General features: G+C 36.4%; 1 protein-coding gene and 1 pseudogene across 2 annotated transcripts in view; one reads left to right on the top strand and one right to left on the bottom strand.

The window, feature by feature from the left end:
• FAM198B (family with sequence similarity 198, member B) overlaps window positions 1–16610 on the bottom strand; it is an 86978-nt gene that overhangs the window by 27823 nt on the left and 42545 nt on the right. The gene's annotated exons all lie outside the window — the stretch shown is intronic.
• LOC102865277 lies at window positions 6124–7379 on the top strand (annotated as a pseudogene).

The raw sequence follows: 16610 nt of genomic DNA, 5'->3' as shown, positions 1-16610 counted from the left end.
TATAATTACAATAACATTTATTAAGAACTAAATCCTATGTAATTCTGACTAATAATATTAAGGTCTGTTCCATTGGCTAGACACACTTAGAACTTCTTCCCTGAGGACAAATTCACCAACCACCTCTTAAAATATCTCTGAACGCTAAGCTCTTTCTTCACTGTTGTCTTAAGCAGTCAGGAAACATCTGAGCACACATAGCTACATTTATGTTGTTTCCACAACAAAGCCACAAATCTCAAGTGTTCGGTTAAGTTCAATAATAAGCACTTTGGAGTTTAGGCCTAACTTTGTGTTTCTATATATACTTAACTTTTTTTCATTAAATAAAAACATTAAAAATTAGAAGAAAAGACCAATTTAGATCATCTTTTTATTGCCTAACCAACATTAAATTGCTTCCTACAGTATATTTTTAAAATGCTTTGTCTGAAAAAAAAATAAAATAAAATGCTTTGTCTGATCTAATTTTGAATCACTCAGCAGTCTGTGATGATTTCATCTCTTCCCCGACAGACTATGGTGCCATTCATGTCTAACAAACCTTATTATTTGCAAGTGTGTGTGTGTGTGTGTGTGTGTGTGTGTGTGTGTGTGTGTGTGTGTGTGTGTTTATAGCTCAATTTCTTTTCTAGAAAAAATAAGAAACAATCATTTTATTCAGATGTCCATATGTACTTTGGGTCATATTTTAATACTTAAGTGTTAAAATAATGCCTCTGTCTCTATGTCTTTCTATTCCTCTGACTATCTTTGTGTGTTTCTGTGAGTATATCTCTATGTTGCCTGTGTATCTGTGCATATTTCTGTGAATGTGTCTGGAAATGTGTCTCCATGAGTGTTCTCTGTGTGTGTATCTATGAATGTGTCTCTGTATATGTCTGTCTGTGTGTGTGTGTGTGTCTGTATATTTCTGTGTGTATTTCTATGTGACTATGTCTCTGCATGTATGTGTTCATCTCTGTGTCCATAGAAAATTGGAAGGCTTCAAATAAAGGATTTTATTTGGTTGTTCCTGTCATCTAGCAGTACTAAATGATGTTCTTATAGTACTTATTGCTTTTGACTTATAATAACTTATGTAACTCCTAAATATTTTTCTCTGTTGTTTATAGTCTTCCTTTTTATTAATATTAAACATATCAGCAAAAAAGTTGGCAATGTAATCATTATCCACTCTCTTAAATTCAATGTAGTGCTTCTTGGCAGTTAACTTACTTGTACAGTAAATATATTTCTGCTTATTTTTAAGACAGTTCACCTATACTTTAAAGTCTAATAAATCATATCCTTGATGGCTATGAGACCATAATATGGCTTTAATATATTTATGAAGAGAATATGTTGTTGTTGTTATGTGTCGTCAAGTCACCCGTGACTCATAATGACCCAATGTAGAGCAGCTCTGAAGTTTACTCAGTCCTAAGCCAATCTCACTGATTCTGACATACCAACTTCCACTGCCTCAGTTACTTCACTTAATCATTTTATGTATAAGAAAGCAGTTTACATCTATACTTTAAGGTTCTTAGGTGATAATCCTACTGTACATAGTAAAAATCTTTTTTCAGTTACAATTATTACAAAATAAGTGCTAATTATATTATTTATATTTATTATGATGATGATAATAATTATTACAGCTTGTTCAAATCCAGATATTCTTATTCTTTAAAATAAGGGAAATGTCTATAAAACCAATCTGCATCGAAAGATTATTGCTAACCACTATTTTCCATAAAATCACTCTTTCCTCTTTTAGGAAAATCTTTTTTTTTACTGTTTACCTAACTAAAATTATACTCAGAAAAAAACCAGGTGGTCTAGCCAAATTTTTTTTGTTGTTGTTGGTTAGAATAATTTTAGAAGTATTTCCTTCTAATTTTTTTTATTCCATTTTCCTTTTGGTAGTGCTGGTTGCGTCTGTGGTAAGAAATAGCTTACAAGTGACTCAGATACGCTCTCAGTACCTAACAAAGAAGGCTTCTTTCTACTGCACTGTTCTAGTTCTCCATGCCCATCAGAAATCTGTGGAAATTCAATTATTTCCCCTTCCTGTGCTCCTATCTCATTTTAGCTATGGCCTCAAAAAGTTAGTCTATCTAAACAATTGTGCTAATCTCCTTTTAGCAGCTTTTCCCACAAAACAGTGTGATTAAGTGAGTAATATAAGGTAATAACTGTATAAAGGCAATTTTAAAACATGCCAACTGAACTCCAACAGCCATTGCTGTCAACTCTGAACTCATGTGTAGCTCACCGCCTACTGGGCTTTGGCTTAGCAGGGTGAGTCTCTATGAACTATGCCACATACTTCAGTGTAGTTAATACTGATAATGGGAAAATGGAATAGCTCTCATTTTTTTTAAGTGTTTAGTGTACATGAGGCACTTTACACTTAGTACTTTGCATGTATTATTATTTCAATTACTCGCATAGCAATCTGGAAAGGTCTGATCCTTAGCCTTCTTTGATACTCTGATAAAACCGAGGTTAAATATGCCTCGTTAATTTTCCTAAGGTCTCTCAAATCATAAATGACAGGACGAGGTATTCCACCTCAGCTCTGTAGGACTTTAAGGTCCATACACTTAAGCATACTAATTTCTTTTTTGAAGTGTATAGCCTCTAAAGTTGTAGTTGGGGGGGTTGGGGGGCGGGAAACAACTAACAAAGAGACTTGCGTACATGTTAAATTATATTGCACTTAAAGCTACCTAAAAGTTTGAAAGTCTGAGTTCATCTTGACATTTCAGAAAAAAAAAAACAGTCACTGGCAATTCTGTGGAGTACAGTTCACCTGTGACAGATCCTCAACTTAATGGTAGCTCATGGAGCTTGTTTGCTTTTAATTATGCGTCAGCAGGGGGAAAAGTACCTCAGTGTACGAAATTCAGGAGAGAACTCAAGAGGAAGGGGTGGTGATGCAATTGAAATTGCAGGCACAGATAATCCCTAGCTAAAAAAGAGTTAAAAGCCAGAAAACAGAAAACCAAAAGACACATTTAAAAGGAAAAGGTATATTAGATCTGTGCTCTCCAACTCTCTGTAGTGAGGACTCAACAATTTTCTTGCTTTTGGAATATATGATAAAATACTGAATGCCAGAGAAACAGACATTTTTAAAATAAAAAAATCATTCTTATTTATTTCAGAGGATAAAATTATTCTGCCAAACTGCTCAGTTTCTAAATGCTTAGGTGGGATTCTTATACTTTTATCACATGAACTTCAAGTCATGATATTTTCAATTGCTTCATATACATCTGAAAGCTGGGCAATGAATAAGGAAGACAGAAAAAGAATCTATGCTTTTAAAACATGGTGTTGACAAATATTATTATATATACCATATCATGAACTGCCAAAAGAATAAACAAACCTATCTGGGAGGCAGTGTAACGTAGGTGCTCCTTAAAGACAAGGATGTTGAAACATTGTCTCACATATCTTGGGCATGTTATCAGGGAGAGTCAGTCTTTAGAAAAAGAAATCAACCCGGAAAGGATGGGCGATCAGTGAATCAGAGGAAGACCTTCTACAAAATAGACTGGCACAGAGACTGTAAATGTGAACTTGAGCATGTCAGAGGTCGTGAGGTGACACAGGACAGGATACAATTACAATCTGTTGTTCATAGGGTCACTTAGACTCCTAGTCAACTAACTAGTTGGCACCTAACAACAAAAACAACATGTATTTATAGGGCCTAGCATCAATTCATGGGCTGTTGGCTGTTGCTATTAGGTCCCATCAAGTAGAGCACAATGCATAGTGACCCTATGAACAATAGATATGATCCGTGTCCTCTCCTATGCCATTCTTAAACTTCTTGACACACTAGAGCCCATTATAAAAGTATCTGTGTCAATTCACCTGGTCAAGGGTCCTCCTCTCCTTTGCTAACCATCAACTCTTGTTAGCATCATATTCCTCTCCAAGGAATAGTCCCTCCTAGAAACATGCCTGAAGTACATGAAGCAAAGCCTCATCAAATTTGCCTCCAAAAAGCACTCTGGCTGTATTCTCTCCAAGACATTTTTGTTTGTTCTCTTGGCAGTCCATATAGTCAATGCTCTTCTCCAACACCATTGCTCAAAGGAATTAATTCACCAGTCTATGCTATGAAATTTGGAGGACAGCCAACAGATTGGAAGAGATTCATATTGACTCCTATTCCTGAAAAAGGAGATCCAAGAGAATGTGGAAACTATTGAAAAATATAATGACACATGCAAGCAAAATTACTGCTGAAGATCATTTAAAAACCGCTAGAATAGTACATAGATAGGAAACATCCAGAATTTCAAGCATGATTTAGAAGTGGCCATGGCAAGATAGATATCATTGATGATGTCAGATGGACCTTGGCTTAAAGTAAGGAATACCAGAAGAATGTCTATTTATGCTTTATTGACTAAGAAAAGGCATTTGACTGTGTTGTGAATCATAAAAGTTATGGCTAACATTGAGGAGAATGGGAATCCCAGAGTACTTACTTGTGCTCATGCAGAACCCATACCTGGACCAAGAGGCTATTGTGTGAACAGAGCAAGGGAATATGGTTGTTGTTATTGTTGTTCTTGTTATGTGCCATCAACTTGCTTGCGACTCGTAGTGATCTTATGTACAACAGCCTTGAAACCTGCTCTATTCTGTGTCAACTTTACTGTCTCTGACACATCTACTCTCGGTATCTATTCACTCCATCAACCCATATCATCGATGTTCTTCCTTTCTTTCTCCATCCCTCCAACCTTCCAAACAAGATGTCCCTTCTTGCAACATGCCCAAAATATGTCAGACAAAGCCTCAAAATCCTTGTCTCCAAGGAGCAAGCTGGCTTCACCCTCTCTAGGACAAACTTGTTTGTTCTATTGGCAGTCCATGGTATATTCAAAACTCTTCTCCAGCACCACAGCTCAAAGGCATCAATTCTCTTTCTATCACTTCTAGTCATTATCCAGCTCTCTGGTGCATAACAAGCAATTATAAAGACTATGGCCGAGAGCAGGCACACCTTAGTCTTCAGAGTGACATCATTGTTCTTCAGTACTCTGGAGAGGTCCCTGACAGCAACTTTCCCAATGCAATTCATCTCTTGATTTCCTGGCTGCTAGTACCAAGAGTGTTGATTGTGGAGCCAAGCAAACTAAAGCTACATAGTTTAAAATTAGGAAGGGACTGTGTCAGTTTTGTATCCTCTCTCTAATTCTTGGGCTACACTTGTAATAACACTAACACACATGATGATGTTAAAATAAGAAAGCACACACATTATTGGAGCTTATGACGAATAAGATTATTGAGGTGGCACATCTCTCTAAAGTACCCCCTCTGACAGTCTGAATAAGCTCAAGTGCACGTGTCATTGTTGACAGTATCTTCAAATCCTCACCATATCTTTCAAAATAACTTGTTTTTAGTATTTGAAAACTTCACCATTAGAAAGAACACTTCATTTTTTTGTGATAATATTTACGTTAAGCAATAAGTCTTTGAATCTATAAAATTTAGTAATTCTCCATAGCAACTCACCAAATGCCTGGTACATAAGAGACACATGATGACTTTTAATATTGTGAACTTCTGAGTGAATATGTGGTGTGGAAGTGGACCCACTTTGTGTTTGTTCATTTATGAAACTTTTCCAAAACAATGAAAACTCTTCTGCTGGGAAGAATCAAATAAACACAATGGTGGTGGTATGATAAGACAGGACTCTTTTACAGTAGCATCGAATGAATGCAGTGCTGGGGGTGGAGAGGAATGGAAATGGGAGGAAAAATGAAACTGCCTGTGGTTTTTATTTTGGTTGGCTTGTTTGTGTAGGTTTAACCTCACCAAATATGGGCCATTTAATAGTATATCCTGTAGAGTCTACTATACAACTTTGCATGTACGGAAAGTTCCACAAATATATAACACTTAGATGGCAAAGAAAAAACAAATGAGATGCCCTTTTCCATAATTCATAGTACTCAAAGATTCTTTTGAATCCTAGTTACCTGATTAGTCATTTCGTACATATTTAAAAAACTATACACTCATTTCTGGTTGCCACTGATGCCCCCTCCGCCTTGTCTGAGCATAGAATTTGGAATCTCTGAGCCTCAGTAACAAATGAAGCAGAGCTTGAACATGCAGGACTTTCTCTGCAAGGTGTGGTCTCTTGTGGAGGAAACCACACTAATGAATTCCTCACCAGGAATCAGAATGATCAGAGTTTTCTGATTTGGGATGAACAAAGATTTGCAGAAGAAATCTTTTCCAAATACTTTAAGCATAATAATATGGCATGCTCTGTGAGACAACTGAATATGTATGGTTTTCATAAAGTAGTGCAAACTGATTCTGAAACTATAAAGCAGGAATGAGATGGTCCTGTTGAATTTCAATATCCTTGCTTCAAACAAGCCCAGGATGATTTGCTGGAGAATATAAAAAAAAAATCATCTTCTAAATGAGAAGAAAGTAAAATTCGTCAAGAAGAATTAAAAATATGAATTGTGCTCAGAAAGTATGCCTAAAAGTTGAGTCCAGTCTTTCTGAACCAAAAGTGAGAATGAGTCTCTAGAAGGAAGTGTCAGAATTGTGAGCAAAGCGTGCATAACAGCAATATTCAAACTTTCAGTATTCAAGTATTCAATATTGTCCAGCTTACTGTCACATTGGTTCAGAATAACCAACTTGTGAGTTTAAAACATAAAAGATCTCTACTTCTAAATACAAATGGAGCTCCAAACAAGAATCTCTTTCAGCACATTGTCAAAGAAGGGGCAGATAGTCACCATCATAAAGTTTCACACAGTAGGACCAGAAGTTTAAAAACAAGGGAGCGGATTTCAGAAGACATCATTAATATGATATTACTGATGATAATGCAGATGACGAAAATATCTCTGTTATTTCAGAAACAAATGAAGATGTTACAGCCACCCTTTCCAACTTCTGCAGTACCCTGATATTGTCATTGTTGTGGATGACAATGAAGGGGAGTATGCACCTGTTGTTCAAGGTGGCGACCGGAGTGAAACAGCCAGAGAATCCCTCCAGTCAGGAAGTAGCCCACTCATGACTAGTGCTGTGCAGCTCAATGCTTGGTCCAATCTGACCACAGAAGATCCTATGAGCATGACTGAATGATCACATCAATCTTTTGGGCAAAGTTGAACTGTTGTATTATCTTAACAGCATTGACTGCCGTTTAGAGGCCTTCCAAGCTATGCTGTCAGGAAGACAAATTTAGCATAGCCCCAGATTTCCTGGTTGATTCAGAGAATAAAGGATTAGAAACTATCAAAAACAATATAGTTCAGCCAGTTTCTGAAGAAGGAAGAAAATCAAAATCTAAAGCAGGAAAGGCAAAGTGTACATGAGTGTGTACATGACTCCAGTTTCATATGCATGGAAGGAAGAAGCGATGGGATGCAGTCAGCCCCATCGACTCAATTAGATTAGGCTCAAGTAAAAATTCCTTGTTTGTTTATGGTTTTGTCAACCATACAGTTTATTAAAATAAATATGATGAATGTTGAGTAAAAAAAAAGAAAGAAAAGAAAATACACTCATTTTTAGCATTTATCTTCTTTTCAAAATAGAAGGGCAGCTTAAAGTAAGAATTATTATTCGTTGTCACAACCCAAGCACCAATATGAGCCGATTCATTTACTACCTAAAAACTCTCTTTGGAAAATCCTGCTGTATGAATTTTCTGTTGATTTAAACCTCTGTATAATGATAATTTTATCAACAAACCTAGAAATAGATCTCCGAGATCTAACAAATGCACGAAGGCAGAGCAGATCACAGGCAAGAACAATCAGCCGCACAGCGCATGTCAGGACAGATCTAGCCTCTCAACTTAGAACTACACAAAACAAAACCCAGCTTTCTCACCCACCTGTACCTGTGTCGCTTCAGAACTGGACCCTCACAAAAGAATGGCTTTCATTTCTGTTCTGTGCTACCATGGCAACAGGTGTCTGTTAAATTAGTATGCATGCTTCTGACTACCAGAGCAGTTGATGAACTATAAAACGTACAAAAATAGTCCTCAACATGTAGTGACAATGAGTTCCTTAACTCAGACTTTCTTGCTTTAATAAACAGCAACCCCTGCTCTAGGCTACTGATATTCCAGAATTCACATCTACAAAGAAATAATGGTCATTATGTACCAATTCAAGGCAAAATCTCTAGATGCTTTTTTTCCTTATTGAATCGTAAGTTAATAAGTTAGTATATAGGTAAAAATAAAAATGCTTAAGTGTCACAATATATTTGAATCTATGTCTATAAACGCCATCATTAGACCCTTACACTGCACCTCTGAGTAAGAACCAGATGCCAAGCATCACTCTGCCACAGAAAGACTGAAGAGAGTCACCAGGCAAGTGATAACCTATTTTTAGAGGAAGAAAATTCATGTTCTATAATTTGCACCAGCAGAGCCGCATAGAAATAGCCTCTGCCAGAGGCACGCCCACCTTCCTGCAAAATTTATGAAGAACAGAGCTAGGCAGACAAAGACGAACAGTAATTTTAACGTTTCTATTAAGCAAACACATTTAAAGTAGAAGCATACAAACTGTTACATGAAAAAAGTTTAAAAAAAACATTAATCGTTCTACTTCAAGGAATTGAAGCACCATTTTTAAATGAAATCATTAATAATCTTATAAATAAGCAAAAAATAATGTCCATTTACCTCTGAGGGACAATGTCATAGAAATGGTTTTTTTCTTTTATTTTGACTTGATATGCATTAAGTTTCAATCCTTACATAGAATTTCTATCAAGTATATGTCTTCCTAAAATTAAAAATAATAAAAAAACAGGCTTGCTCGTCAGATAGACCCTGGTGAACTCCAAAGACTATGATCCTTAGCGACCTGTCAAGCACAGAAATTAAACCACCCCCATGATTCAGCTATCAGCCAAACAATGCTGTTGTTAACAGATGCCATTTGGTCCACTGTGGCTTACAGTGATCCTATGAACAGTGGATCTAAGCCTTATTGGATACTATACCCTCCTCACCATCTCTGATCTACTTGAGCCTATAACTGAGATCAATCTATCTCCTTGAATGTACACTAGACAGGTCTACACAGTGACTGGAAGCTCCAGATGGAGATGAGATGATAACCCAACATCTGTGTTTTTCTGTTGGTTTGAATCCACCAGCAGTTCCTAAGGAGAAAGAAGAGAAATTTTCTCTTGTGGGATTTACAGCCTCCGATAGATGATAGAGGGTTAGTTAAGGGTCAAGTCTGATTCAACAGCACTGAATTGAGTTAAATTGATAAGATCATAGCAATGGGGAGGTATTCACTCCTTTGAACCCTCAACTTTACAAAATCAAAAGGGCAGTATTTGCGCCAGAGATAAAGTTCAGAAGGCAGAAAGAGATGGGAGAAAAAAGGATAAATTTGAACCAGAAACCAAAGATGATGTAGGAAGAGTGCTGGGTAGTAATTAAGGTTAAAAAGCATAATGTGTGAATTATAAAACCAATTTCCTCTGTAAATTTTTATTCAAAGCATAACAAAAGTTTTTTTAAAAGTGTCTTCTGAGAACATGTATTTCATTAAAAGGAATTTGGCTTAAAAATTGGCAAAAATTAAGAAACTGACTATACTGCAAGGCAACTCTGATTATGATTGAACATGGTATAAAAAATTCACTAGCTATTTGGACTCACAACTTTTATTTTTTGTTGAAATTCTATTTGATTAAATTCTATTAAATTAATTTTGACAAATTATTTGCTGATTTTTTAAAAATAATAAATTTTGCTTTGTCACATTAAACTTTTGCAAAGAATATTTTTACAAGTTCATATGTTGTTGTTGGTAAGTGTCATCGAGTCATAGGCAACTCCTAGTGACCTTATGAAAAAAAAGTCCTGAACAATTGCATAATTTTCAGGATTTTTCCAAGTTCATAAAGTCTCCAGAAGCAAGTTATTTTGGAAGTGGATGCCACTTCTGTTTCCAAGCTCATTTTAATCGGGGAGCTCCACCAAACACTGTCATACTAAACTCATATAGACTTACCTATTCTAAGATGTACTTGTTTCTGTATTATGTTACTAAGTACCTGTAGAATAAAGGCCTTTGTGCAGTCTAACAAAATTACAGAAGAAGGCTAAAGCAGTTTATGTTATAAAGTGTCTAATCATCATGATTTAACTATGAATCATTTTATCCTAATTTACAAATTAAGAAAAAGATTGAGGAAAAAGTAGGTAACCTGCTCACAGAGACAAATTTATGAGTAGTATGACTTGCCAGTTTGCCTCCTGGGGTTAAAATGGTAAGGTTCTTGCTGTCAAGTAAATTAGAACCTAATACCTCTCAGTACAATTCATGGTTTACTCTTCTCAATAAGCAGATGCTATTTTGCACAGTGCAAATAATCAATAAATGTTTATCATTATATAAAACCAAAAACACAAGCATCAGTTTCACTTAGTCTAACTGTTGAAATGTAATTCAGGTAATTAACTATTAAGGAGCCTCTCATTTGGGACAAGAGCTTCAGGTTTCTCCCTGCACATTCTGGCTCATAAAAAAGCTTACAATTTAAAAATGAGGAATCTTAGAATTACAGAAATGCAACAAGATCTTTAAAATTAGTAGGTAATAGATAAAAGTCCCTGGATGGCACAAACGATTAACAACATTTTCAGAATTTAATCTTCAGATTGCTCTAACTCATGTTGTTGTTGTGGTTGCTGTTGTTTCTGTGCCATTGAGTTGCTTGCAATTCATAACAACTCCATGTACAATAGGCTCTGAACCCTGCTCTGTCTTGACCCAATCTCATTGTCTCTGATACATCTATCTCTCTTAATCTAGTCACTGAGTCAATCCATCTCATCTAGGGTCTTACTCTCTTGTGTTGTCCCTCCACCCCTCCAATCATAATGGTCCTCTCCAAGGACTAGTCCCTCCTTGCAACATGCCCAAAGTATGTCAGACGGAGCTTCAAAATCACTGCCTATAAGAAGCAGACTGGTTTCATTCTTTCCAGCTCTCCAGGATTAACCTGTTTGTTTTCCTAGCAGTCCATGGTACACTCAATGCTCTTCTGCAGCACCACAATTCAAAGACATCAATTCTTCTTCTATTATCCTTAGTCATTGTCCAGTTCTCTAGTGCATAACAAGTAATTGCAAAGACAATGGCCTGGACCAGGTGTGCCACAGTCTCTAGAATCATTGCTCTTCAATACTCTAGAAAGGTTCCTGACAGCAGATTTTACCAATGCAATTTGCCTTTTGATTTCCTGGATGCTAGCACTAAGAGTGTGGTTATAGAGCTGTAAACACTCTCAATCTCTTCACTATCATAATTCGTTCGGTGGTAAGAATCTTTGCTTTTTTGATGTTGAGTTTCAACCCATTATTTAAGGCTGCAGTCATTGACCTTCTGCAGTTAACACGTCAAGTCCTCCTCCTTTTCAGCAAGTAAGGTTGTGTCATCTGCATAATTGCAGGCTGTTGATGAGTCTTCCTCCAATCCTGATGCCACTTTCCTCCTCATAGAACCTAGCCTCCTGTATGGTCTGTTCTGCATATAGATCGATAAGGTATGGAGATAGGACACATCCCTGGCTTACACCTTGTCTAATTTTAAACCTTGTAGTGTTTCTTTGCTCTGTTATGACAATTGCCTACTGCTTCAAGTACAGGTTTCACATAAGCACAAGCAAGTGTTGTGGAATTCCCATTCTTCTCAGAGTTAGCCAGTGTTTGTGCGATCCACACAGTAAAACGCCTTTGCATAGTCAATGAAACACAGAGAGACATTCCTCTTAAACTCTCTGCCTTCAGCTAAGATCCATCTAACATTAACACTAATATCTCTACTGCCACTGCCTTTTCTAAACCTAGCCTGCCCATCTGGCAGTTCTCTGTTGATGTGCTCCTCAAGTAATTTTTGCATAATTTTCAGCAGAATCTTCTTGCAAGTGATATTAATGATATTATTTCATAATTTCTGAACTCTTTTTAGCCACCTTTCTTTGGAATGGGAACAAATATGGATCTCTTCCTATCAGTTGACCAGGTGGTTGGTCTGCAGATTTCTTGACACAACTTGGTGAGTGCGTCCAGGACAATACCTGTTTGTTGAAATATGTCTATTGCTATGCGGTCAAATCCTGAAGCCTTGTTTTTTTGCAAATTTCTTCAGAGGAGCTTGTACTTCTTCCTTCATCATCACAGGCTCTTAATCATATGTTTCATGAATTCTTCTGTGTCAGCCACTTATGTTTGGTATAGTGTTTCTGTGTACTCCTTTCATCTTCTTTTATACTTCCTGGCTCATTCAACATTCTGTCCACAGTATTCTTAAGTATTACACTTGAGGTTTGAATTTTTCCTTTAGTTCCTTCAGCGTAAGAAATACTGAGCTATTAGATATCATCTCACCCCAGTAACATTAGCAAAGTTTAACAGAGCAGCAAACAATAAATGCTGGTGAGATTGTTGAGAGATTGGAACCCTTATTTACTGCTGGTAAATAAAGGGTAAAACAGTGAAAGAATTATAAAAGGTGGTTTGGTGCTTTCTCAAAAAGTTGGAAATAGAAGTATCATTTGACCCAGCGATGCCACTACTGGGAATATATCCTAAAGCAATCAGAATTAACATCCAAACAGATATAGGCACACCCATGTTTATGCAGCATTATTTACCATAGCAAAGAGATGGAAGCAATCCAAGTGCCTATCAACGAACAAATGGGCAGAAAAATGGATATATTCGTACAATTAACTACTATGCAGCACTGAAAAACAATGAACTCATAAAACAATACACAACATGAGGGACACCAGAGGACTTCATGCTGAGTGAAGTATCTCAGTCACAAAAGGACAAATACTTCATAGCACCACTGTTATAAAGGTAACCCCATGGTTGGGAGAAGAATAAGGTAAGAGTGGATAGACAATGACCATTACATTGGAACAGATGACAGAAAGAACTGTTTAAAAGGAATATATGATTAGGCATTATATAATGACAGCAGCCAAGAATAAGAGGTACATCATTGCAAACAGGACTGGTAAGGGGAGAAGTTGGTAATTGTGTAACAATGAATGAATATTTTTTCTTTTAAGAAAAGTGAGCAAAAGGAAGGGAAGAGAAGGAGAGGGGTAAAACGTGCAACAATGAATGAATGAAAATTTAACTTCTCTGTAAACATTCATTAAAATATTATTTTTTAAAAAAGAAGAATTAAAGATAAATGCTCAACAAGTTCAGCCCTTTAGATTTTTCAAACCCAGATCTTTGCACATTTCATGATAATGCTTTGCTTTGTCTTTCCATGCTACCCTTTGAAAGCTTCTTTGGTGATCTACTGTAATATTCAGTCTCTTTTGACATACATTTTGCCTTTTTCTTCTTCCTCCATCTTTGTAGTGACCTTTTTGCTCTAACTCATACATATACCTTAAAGGGTCAAATACCATTGTCATGCAGCAGATTCAGACTCAGTGACCCTGTAGGATTGAGTACAACTTTCCCATAAGATTCCTAAGCTTAAAAATACTTATGAAAACAAATTGCTACATGTTTCTCCCTTAGAGAGAGAGGCTAGTGGGTTCAAATAGTCAACATTTCCTGTTAGAAGCCATGAATGACCACTCACAGTTGCTGAAACACATGATGCTATTTTGAGTCAGAACAGGCTCATTGATTAGATCAGTGGTTCTCAAACTTTTTTATTTCAATGACTTTTGGTATGCTTATAAATTACTTGGAGACCTCCTAAAATTAAAATTATTTATAGAGATTATTTATGTTGTTGTTCACCGTAGAATCAGAACCAACCCATAGCTGATCCTCCAGTGGATTTTCAGAGGCAGTTAATCATATGGGAGGAGACTGCTCATCCTTCCTCTGTGGAGAACTGGTGGCCACAAACTGTGTGCGTTTGGGATTGCAGCGCAGCTTCTTGCCACTAGGCCACCACAGGTCCTTGATATTATTTATAAAACAGAAATGAAAACAGGAAGGTTGTAAGTAGGCATGAATGAATTAATTTAAAAATAATATTGAAACACTACTTACTAGCTAATAGAAATAATATTTTTAAAAGAAATAGCTAAACTTTTCCATAAAATTAGAAGAGTTGATTTGTTTAAATAGCATTTCATGAAGAAACAACAGCTATGTTAGCTCACTTTCAAACAACTGCCTAAGTAGCCTTTCTCAGTAAAGCTATAGTACTGTGAATGCAACAGAAGAGCATTTTATACATTCTTCCCATAGTACCCCAGACAGCATTAAAAAGGTGTGCACTTTTGGGACTAATATTTAACAGCTTTAATAATTTTATTGTTGTGTCAAGGACATTCTTATGTAAATCTGATGTGTAAGTGTATGGATTATAGCAAAGTACAAAACTACTAGTACAGCAGGTTGGTACCTATCTTGATTTATGTTAAAGCATCAAAAATGTTTTATCTTTCATAAGAACTCTCAATACCATTAATAATCATAGTATTATTATGAAAATAGCTTTGACTTCTTGGACTTCCTGGAAAAGTCCAGAGAAAATCACTTGTATAATAGCAATAGCTGTCTAAATCTTCACATCTCTCTCAGGAATTTATCTTAATAAAGAACTTGAATGTGGTAAAATAAAAAAAAATAGTGAGAGCAATTGAAAACAGCATGAAAAACAAGAGCTAGAATTTTCTTCTCACTTTTGCCACTGACTGGATAAACTATTATGAAATCTCTGAGTCTCCTTCATAGCTCAATAATAAACCATAAACCATTGAAAACTAATTATATGCAAAAACTGATCTTAAAGCATATCTGCCTGACTCTCTAGAAGGTTCTTGTGAAAATATTAATAATATGCTACCTTGTTTAGAGTCAATAAGACCTCCAGGAGGACACTTGAATTTTAGGCCAAGGCCTACTCTCCATTTTGGAAACTGTGTAGAACAAATGGAGTCTGTAAGATGGGCTCTTTTGTTTGAGTAGAGGGTCATTGTGGAATGTTTGGGGAATTTGGTTTTTTGCTTTGTTGTTTTTTTTGTTTGTGTGTAGGGTTTTTGTTGTTTGTTTTTTATATTTTAATAATTAAAGCCTCTTGTTAAGAGTCAATAAAACCTTCTGGAGGACACTTTTTTTAATAAGTAAGGTCTGAGGGATTATCTTTTAATCCTTTGATACTATATTTTGGCGGAACATTCTTCTAAATTGTACAGCACTCCTCTGTCAGTTTGCTGTGCTGAGATAATCTGAGTTTGCTGTGATGCTCAATCTTTGACCATTGGGCTCTCAAAAGCCATAATGGCTGTTCATGGTGGACAGTATTTGGTGGAGTTCCAAGTTTTTTGTTATTTTTTTTTTAAATGTCAAAAGTCTCTTTATTGTATACAAATTGCTCCAGGCTATAGAGAGAAATCTTAACAGCCAAAGTTACCAAGAAATAAGATCTTATTTTAATTCCATCACAAATGAACAGGACTAGTAAAAGAAGAAAACAGAATAGTTTAAAAAACTCATGTATTTAAAAATTCGGGGTGGGGTTGTGTACTAACCAACATGGTAAAGAGCTTTCCTTGTAGTATCAGGGTCTTCCATTCAATTTCTACTTTCCTCAGTAGTATGGAAGATAAAGGGTTCAAGCATTTGAAAGAGAAAATTATTTGGTGGTGGAGCTCCCAGTTTTAAGAGAGGTTGAGAAGCAGGACTGGAATACACTTCCTAAATCACATGCCTCTGGAAACTCTATGAACTCCGGTTTGAATTGTTTTTGGTCAAACATTCTTCTAAGTGGTGTAGCACTTGTCAGTCCATTTGCTGTACAGAGATAACTTGTGATTGCTGTGAAGCTGAACATTGTGACACTGATGTGTCAAATGTGACAATGGTTACCCATGGTGGGCAGTATTTGGTGGAGCTCCCTGATTAAAACAAGCTTGGAAGCAGGAGTAGCATCCACTTCTGAAATAGCTTGCCTCCAGAAACCCTATAAACGTGAAGAAACTATGGAAGTTATACAAGTGTCCAAGTCTTTTGTTCACAGGGTCACTATGAGTCATCTGCAGCTTGATGACACGTAACAACAACAACCTACCTACTCATGTATTTCCTTTTTTAATTCCAGGCTGACTTGTTGAGAGGTCCACATCTTAACTATTCTACTTTCTTAAGGCACAGCTTTGGTGTGTCTGGCAAACTCTAGAACCCTACTAGGTAAAGAGTTTCACTGCCAATTTAAAAGCAAACAGTTCAAATACAGCAGCTGCACAGCAGGAGAAAGATAGGCAAGTTTTTCCTGAGTGATGTGTGTCCAACTGGAAGACAATGTGTGTGAGAGAGAGAGAATGGGAATTGGTCTCAGAATTTCTATGGTTCCCTGTTAAAGGGGTAGAGGATAAAGTCAATTCCAGCAGCTAGTTCCAACAGTATGTTAAACACTTTCTGAACTTCAAATTGTTATATATTGAATAATGGAGTCTCCTGAAGTTCTTGACCTTTCCAGCCATGTGAACAATTGAGATTGAAACAAACTAACCTGTGCACTAATCTTTTCAGCATTGTCTTAAAGTTTCACTGCAAAGGTAAGAAT

This window comes from Elephantulus edwardii, unplaced genomic scaffold (genome assembly GCF_000299155.1).
Source record: "Elephantulus edwardii isolate Elephantulus edwardi_28Jun2011 unplaced genomic scaffold, EleEdw1.0 scaffold00477, whole genome shotgun sequence".
Classification (NCBI taxonomy): domain Eukaryota; kingdom Metazoa; phylum Chordata; class Mammalia; order Macroscelidea; family Macroscelididae; genus Elephantulus; species Elephantulus edwardii.
This window is presented reverse-complemented; position numbering and strand designations above follow the sequence as displayed.